The sequence below is a fragment of the Varanus komodoensis genome, unplaced genomic scaffold, assembly GCF_004798865.1.
Source record: "Varanus komodoensis strain SLA01 unplaced genomic scaffold, ASM479886v1 scaffold1, whole genome shotgun sequence".
In the NCBI taxonomy this organism is placed as follows: domain Eukaryota; kingdom Metazoa; phylum Chordata; class Lepidosauria; order Squamata; family Varanidae; genus Varanus; species Varanus komodoensis.
In genome coordinates, this window is record NW_025335268.1 from 26,015,414 (window position 1) to 26,023,002 (window position 7,589).

Below are 7,589 nucleotides of genomic sequence, written 5' to 3' on the forward strand. Positions count from 1 at the left end.
TTCACTTCTTGCAGTATCAGAGTCACACGGGGAGAAACATGGATGAAGCTGGAAGGAGAGAAATCAGCAAGAGTGAAGGAGGATCTAGTAGCCCTCTTTCCTCATACTCTGTCTATTGTTGAAAGTAGACCTTCTGTCCCCTTCATAGGTGGACTGGGCAGACATGTGAATTATGATAGCTCTGCTTCAGTCATGGCTGCTTTGGCTGCCATTGAGGTATTTTATCCTCTGAAAGAGGGTCTATTTAGCATAGTGCTTGGGATGAGGGACATTCCATCCATGAAATTTAGCAGGATATAATCTTGAGGAGGCGGCTATGCTGGGCTCCTGTGGGTCGCACATGCCCACAAGTATGTGCACACTGGCAGGATAAAGTCAGGCAGAGTAGCCATCCCCATCGCTTTAGCATTCAGAGTGAGCCATGGCAGCCCCAGCAGGCCTCCCCTCGTGGAACAGGAGAGAAAGCAGCCAAACCCTGAAATGCTCACAATGAACACCACCATCCTGGGGGGAAGCAGCCTGACAGGTCTTCCTCTTGTCCAGTCTCTTAAGCACTGATGAAATCAAAAAATCAAATCCTCATTGTGAGGTCAGCTAGCCCTATTACTGGAAGCAAAGAGGCACTGGGCCAAATATGATGTACTTCATTATCAATAGCGGCTAGAAGATTCTTGCTTCCCTCAAAAAGAAAATGAGCTTGGTTGGCATGCAATGTGCAGAATCACACACACTTCCAATTCTCCCTCCCTCCCTCCCAGCCTCCCTGTGTGTGTGTGTGTGTGTGTGTGTGTGTGTGAGGTTGATGGGTTGGTTCTCTTTCTTTTTTCAGAAGGGTGATCAGGATGTTTCACTGTCCATGAAAGGAGCTGAACAGAGCAGAACAAAGGCTTTGCACAGATTAGGAAGAGGTGCTTGCAATCTTACGGGTTTGCAATCTTATGTTTTTTGGATGTGGTAATGGAGGAGGATATTCTCCTTATCCAAATGGATACTAAGCCTTTGGAAGCTATTTTCATGTAGCTAATTATTCATGGTAATTTGGAACCTGTGTGAACTGGGAGTTTCAGCCCTTTGCTCCAGAGAAGTGCTTCAACCACAATGACAGCTCATGTTCATTCTCTCTCTCTCTCTCTCACTGACATGATGTGCACTAATCATTATTCTGGTGTGTGAGCAGACTCAAAGTTTCTCAGTCACAAGAAACATACTCCTCTGGGCTTTATCCTTCTAACTTTTATCGCTGGTGCTGTGACTTGAATAGCAATGCAGGTCTCCCGAGTGCGGCAGCAGCAGCTGTACGTGCCGGCACTGCAAGGCAAGGCAAATGAGTCCGGCCTATTTTCTTGCCACCTCTCGCTGAGCAGCGACTCCCCTCCTCCCCGCTCTCCCTTTGTGGACTTTGGATGGACAAGTCGAAGATGAAGCAGTCGGTCTTTTTTCACATACATTTGTAAGGACAAGATATTGATTTGAACATGTTTGCAAACAGAAAGTACCTTCTGTTTAAATAGTGCCTATGTGCATGTAAAGTTTGTTTCCCCCACCCTGTGGTCCATAGTTCTGTTGAACTACAGTCCTGTTATCCCCGGACAGTGTGGGCCGAGAATGTTGGGAGTTGTCCATCCAAGACAGTTGGAGGGCAACAGGTTGAGGGAGGCTGACCGAGATGTTTCCAAGATATGCTCGGCAGCCTTGCCGACTATCAGGAATAAAACTGCTCCTGTTTGGCATAATACCATCCTAGACCTCTTTTGCAGCCCTCAGGTTTCATGCCAGTTGCTTGACAGTGAAAGTTTCTTTTGTGATAATGACCTGCTTATCGCCTCCCTCTAAATATGATACACTGCCTTTAATGGCCTGATTTCAGCCAGAGCTGTGTTCAAAAACTAGCTTTGAATGTTAGCGAAATGCAAATATAGTAATAGATGGGAGTACACTTAAACATGGGCAAAGTAGCCATAACTGCATCCGTCTAAAATTAGGGGACAGGAATGGTCAGTCCTATGCTCTGTGCAGGCTACACTCCTCGTATCTCTTGGTTTACTAGCTAAGATGGCACTCATTAGAAGTTAACAGCCTGGACTGCCGAAGGTCAGCATGCATCTCATCAATTAAATATGACTGTGCTTTGTTTCCAAACGTTAGGCATGTATATATTTGCGACGGAGGCTAAATCAGTTTTGATATTCCTACAACTCCTAAAGTTGTAGATAATTATTCACATTTCATAGCAGAGGGGAAATAAATCATTATTACTTCCTGACGGTATTATGTTCATCGGCATTGCATCCCATTTCTCGCTCTGGATGACGAATTCTTATTAGCACAGTTGTAGTAAACATCCCTTAGCTGCTGATTGCAGAAAACATCCAATATTCTGTTCAATTCACTCACTGCAGACTTTATAATTCACCAATATAACTTGCACATCTTCATTTAATTCCCTGTAGCATAAATCACAGGGTGTTATATACCCTGGGTACAAATGATGAATGTAGCTAATCTTGTTCTTTTGCATTCCTTATAAGTGGCCTTAAAAATATTACATTCCCTTTCATTTCTAGACTTTGCCTGCCTGCCTGTGTGGGTGCTTTTACACCAGTTTCCATAGCAACCAGCTCTATTGTATTTAAGAGGGTAGGAGAAAAGGATTCATGTGGATCTGACACCTTGAGGCAGCTCTCCTGGCGCATTGTCCTCCTATTTCCTGCTCTAATTTCCTCCATCCATGCCTTCTCCCAAACCGTCCCTCCTGCACAGGGACTTAAATCTGGGAGGGGGTGGGGGTGGGGAGAACCATGAATGTTATTATAATTCCTAATCCTTCTTTAGGTTCTTCATGGGTAGCTCATAATGCCACAAAGCCAATTAAAGTGCTTGTTAAAGCTGGGTTGCCCTTAAAATAATTATCTCAGGGGACTTAAAAGCGATTAGCGCGGCGTGGCATCCATTTAAATGCGAGTTATGAATTTGAAAAATAAACTTTTTTGCAGGGAAGCAAGCCACAGGAAGAGATGCTGCTGCTGCTGTGCTGGAGGCTTGAGCCAATGAGTGGGCATCTGGTGGGTCCCCCTCGTCCATGGACCATGCCTGGACCCTGCCTTTGCTGCTCCTCAGGATACACCACCGTAAGGAGCAGAACCCCAAGGCCAGCATCCCAATGGAGTGAGTTTCCCTGTCCTGAATCTGCCTGGAGTTTCACTGAGGAGAAGGCCCTCTACTTGGTCCGTGGGGTGTGGGGGAGACAGGGAGGCCTTATGGGCTGCAGAATGGTAGTTCCCCATCCTTTCTTTGGGGTAAGGCAAAGATTCAAGCGTGCTGTGGGGCAGCGAATGAGGGAGAGGCTTGGCATGGTGAACTAGAAAGATACTGCAACTTCCATGCACTTGTTTGTCCTGAAACGTTAGTAAACATGGAAGCTGGATTGGGACTGGAGGCTCAAAAAGGGTACCCACACAGGCCCATGGAAATGCATGGGAGCGACACTCCTGCGCTCATGTGTTGCACCCATTGATTGCAATGGAGCTGGTGCTGAAGAGCTTCCCAGGGGGATGCACCAGTCTGTTGTGGCCCTGGGCAGCCCTGTCCATGTGCTGAGCTGCAGGGGCCAGGTAAGGGCTGCCCTGCTCGGTCCTCTTCCGGCACCTGCAGCTCAGGAAGCATTTCTGGGTGTGGAAGGCTGTGCTTCGAAATGCTGCACAATGTTCTTTAACGCTACAGCGAGGGAGGGAGTCAAGTGAAACAAGACTCTCAACACTCTCTCCAAAATTGCAACTCCAGGTGTCTTTCAGGGAAGTCCCAAGACTGACTCTGCTACAAACTGGCGTGAGTTTGCAGGGAAGGGTCAGCCTTGGAACTCCAGTGCAAAAACTCTGACCATGGGATGCTGCCAAGGATGGCTCCTCTGTAATGAGCAGCACATCCACACCTGTATGCTGGGAGATCTTGAAGTGCAGAACGGCAGCCAACCTGTCACTGCGATCCTCCACCAGTTGGCAGCTTTGCCAGGCATGGACCTTCATCAACAGGGGAAGCAAATGGGCAGCGCAACCAGTCCCCTGCCGCAGGATCATTTGGCCAGCGGGAAAAGGAGGTTGCCCTTCCACTACATTTCCTGTCCCTTTCATAATGTGTAGCCATGTCCATCACAGGCATGTTGTATGGAGCAGGATCACACGTTAGTGGCTGCTCTCTGTGCTGCAAGAAATCCTAAAAGTTACAGCAGAGCTGGTGGCAAATGTGCTGTGGGAACGCAACTTTGGGCAGCATCCCATTTTGAGTCATGCCCCTCTTGGCGAAAAAAAGCTAGCAGGGAGGGAACAGCACACTGGACCAGGGAGGTGAGTAATGCCTCTTTATGGGAGGAAATGGGCCTGTACCACCTGAAACAGGCCATGGTGAGGCCACTTCTGAAGAAACCCTCCTTGTGGAACCCAGAAGACTCAGTAATTTTAGGCTGGTGGCTAGTGTGTGTCGATCTGGTGTGGTGCAGTGGTTAAGAGTGCTGGACTGGGACTCAGGCAATCTGAGTTAGTCCCTGCTCAGGCATGGATCTCACTGGGTGAACTTGGGCCAGTCATGGACTCTCAGCCCAACCTTCCTCACAGGGCTGCTGATGTGAGGACAACACTGAGAGGAGGAGAATTATGTAAGCCACTCTGAGTTCCTTGAAAGGAAAAAGACAGGATATTAAAGAAAGAGAGAGAGAGAGAGAGAGAGAGGGTGGGAGAGAGAGAGAGAGAAAGAGATTTTCTTTCTGGGCAAGGTTCTTGACCTGGTGTGGCCAATCAGTTCCAAACATTCCTAGATGAGACTGATTATCTGGATCCATTTCATGTGGGATTCAGGCTGGGTTTTGGCACAGAAACAGGTTGGTCACCCAGTAGGATGACTTACATCAGCAGAGAGACTGGCAGAGTGTGACCCTCTGTGGACTCCTAAAACTCTCAGTAGCTTTCAATATTATTGACCATGGTAATCTTCTGGGGTGGCTGGCTGAGTAAGTGGTTCTGCATCTGCTTGGACAGTCAGCACCAGAAGCTGGTGCTTGGGTGGTATTGCTCGGTCCTTGAAATCTCCAGAATTGGGCTCTTCAGGGCTCAAGTTTTGTCCCCCATGCTATTTAAAACGTACATAAAACTGCTGAGTGGGGTCATCTGGAATTCTGGATGACGCACAGTTCTATTTCTCCTTTTTATTTCAGCAAGTGAAGCTGTGGATGTTCAACCAGTGCTTGACTGTGACAATGAACGATGAAAATTAACTAACTGAAGCTCAGTCCAAACAAGACTGAGATGCTCTTTGTGGGTGGTTCCCCTGCCTGGATGGAGTGTATTCAATCTCTTCTCATGAGATTATATTCCTCTTGAAAGAGCAGGCTTGTTGCTTGGTGCTGCTGCTTGAGTCAGCTCTGCCACTTCAGGCTATGGATAGGGTTAGCCCTGTTACAGTAATCTAAGCTCAGGCAAATTCTAACATAGATTACTGCAATGAACTTTATATGGGGCTGCCCTTGAAGATTGTTCAGAAACTTGTGCACAAGGCAGTGGGCGGATTCATAACAGGGCCCAAAAGATCCAAACACATGACTTCCATTCTGGCCCACTTGCATTGGCTCCCTATATGCTTTCGAGCCCAAGTCAAGGTGCTGGTTGAACCAATAGACCTTTAAAAATCTATAAAGTTCTACATGGCACGGGACAATACTTGATGGAACACCTCTCTTAATTGCAATCTACCTGGACACTATGATCAAAATCTGGAGTTTGCCTCCAACGCCACTTCCAAGGAATGCTTTGTGGGTGGCAGCAAGAAGAAGGGCCTTTTTAATGTCCCACCAGCTATGGAACAAGCTCTCCACTGAGGTCCACTTGGAGGTGCCAGCTCTAACATCTTTTCTACTGTCATCTATGAAAGAACACTTAATTAGCTTTAACAGTATATTGGAACATTTAACCAATTTAAATTTGGTTTTAAATCCATCTTTTAATTTTCGTACTGTAATTTTTATCATGTTTTTATTGCGTTCTGTATTTGATATAGTATCTTCATTGTATTCTATGCCCAAAGCTTCAGATCTTGTATGGTACAGAAAGGAACATCCTCATCTTTGCGGCAAGACCAGCATGGGCAAATGGACAAATGGGAGCTTTCCTTCTAGATGGAGATAGTAGCTTCCTTGGGAAGCTGGGAATGGATGTGCTTTGGGACTGCAGGATGGAGTGGAAGGGTTGGCTGTTCCTGACAGGGGTGTAGTTGTCCCCTCACACACACACTAACCCTAGGCTCCAATTTGCATTTGTAAAAATACTGACACAACTGAAATTGATGCAATTAGTGTCATGTGTAATATGTCCCTTAATGTTTGTTATCTACAGGCAACTACTGGTATTTCAGTGATGGTGCGTGATCCAATTTATTATCTGAGGTTGCTGTAATGGGTCTGCCATGGCGCCAAGCAAAATGTCTTCAGCTCTGTTTTATTGCTAGTAGCAGATGGAGCGAATGTGCCTGAAAATATAGGAACAGAAATTACAATTTTAAAAAACGGTACCAGTTCTGCAACTCTCTCTGATGTGACACTGCTCTTAGTAAAATGAGCATGCTCGGTTCATTAATGTCACCTTACCATTGCCTGCTGGAGATGTTAGCTGCAGATCCTTTTTCCCTTGCTTTCATATGTATCACACTTCATTTACTTTGCTCCCGCCCATCGCATTGGTACAAACAGTATGTTCTTCCCATGGACTCTCATTTTAATAAATGTACATTTAAATTTGGATAAACAAGACTGGATAGATCAGTTCATTTGCTTTCTGTAGAATTGTGCTACCTCCCAGCAGGTCTGGGCCCAGCAAAGCAAGGTTTCTTTGTCATAAATGTTTGATTGTAAGACTAATTTTACAATGATAGCTTATTGATGCATCTCCCTACATGTGTTTCATCTAATGTCTTTACATACATCCAGGCATCAGAGAGCCATTTTGTTACAGCTTTGAAATGACTTTGTAAGAATGCTATTTGTTTATTTTGTAAGACAAAACAAAGAATAGCTTTTGAATGTTGTTCGGGTTTTTGTTTTTTAAACCAACCAACCAACGGGGAAAAAATGAAGTTACATACCAGCAGTACTGGAGCTCTACAAAGCTTTTGCTGTACCAATTCTCTTTTCTGTCTGACTCACTGGCAGCACTCCAAGATTTGGGGGGGGGGGGGGGAGAGCATCCTGAGCATACCAAATGCCTAATTTTGATCTGTGATCCTGAGCCCTCATTTCCACTTCACAGACTCTACTGAGCCGTGCCATTGAGACACAAGTCCCAGAAGTGGTGGGAGGAAAGAAAAAAGCCCCCCTGACCCCGAAACTGCATGTATTAGGCTGTTTTTCTTTCCCTGAAAAGAAGCACTTTTCAGTGATTTCATGTATCATGTGAGAGGTGGCTCCCTGCCAGCTTCCAGGGATCCAAACAATCCACTGACATCATAGGCTATCTATAGAGCAGGCAGAGATTGCTTTAGGTGAATAAATAATGCAGCTGTGATGGCAGATTCTACAGTGGCACGGATTTTATTCTGAGTGGGCTGTCAGG

At 46.0% G+C, this 7,589-nt stretch overlaps 1 long non-coding RNA gene across 1 annotated transcript; it reads left to right on the plus strand.

Annotated features, from left to right (window-relative positions):
- The first annotated feature begins 1,326 nt into the window (after positions 1-1,326).
- On the plus strand, positions 1,327-6,601 carry LOC123035531. Its single transcript, XR_006416980.1, has 3 exons — positions 1,327-1,450; positions 2,994-3,165; positions 6,378-6,601. It is a non-coding gene; the product is annotated as an uncharacterized LOC123035531 (long non-coding RNA).
- The last annotated feature ends 988 nt before the right edge of the window (positions 6,602-7,589 follow it).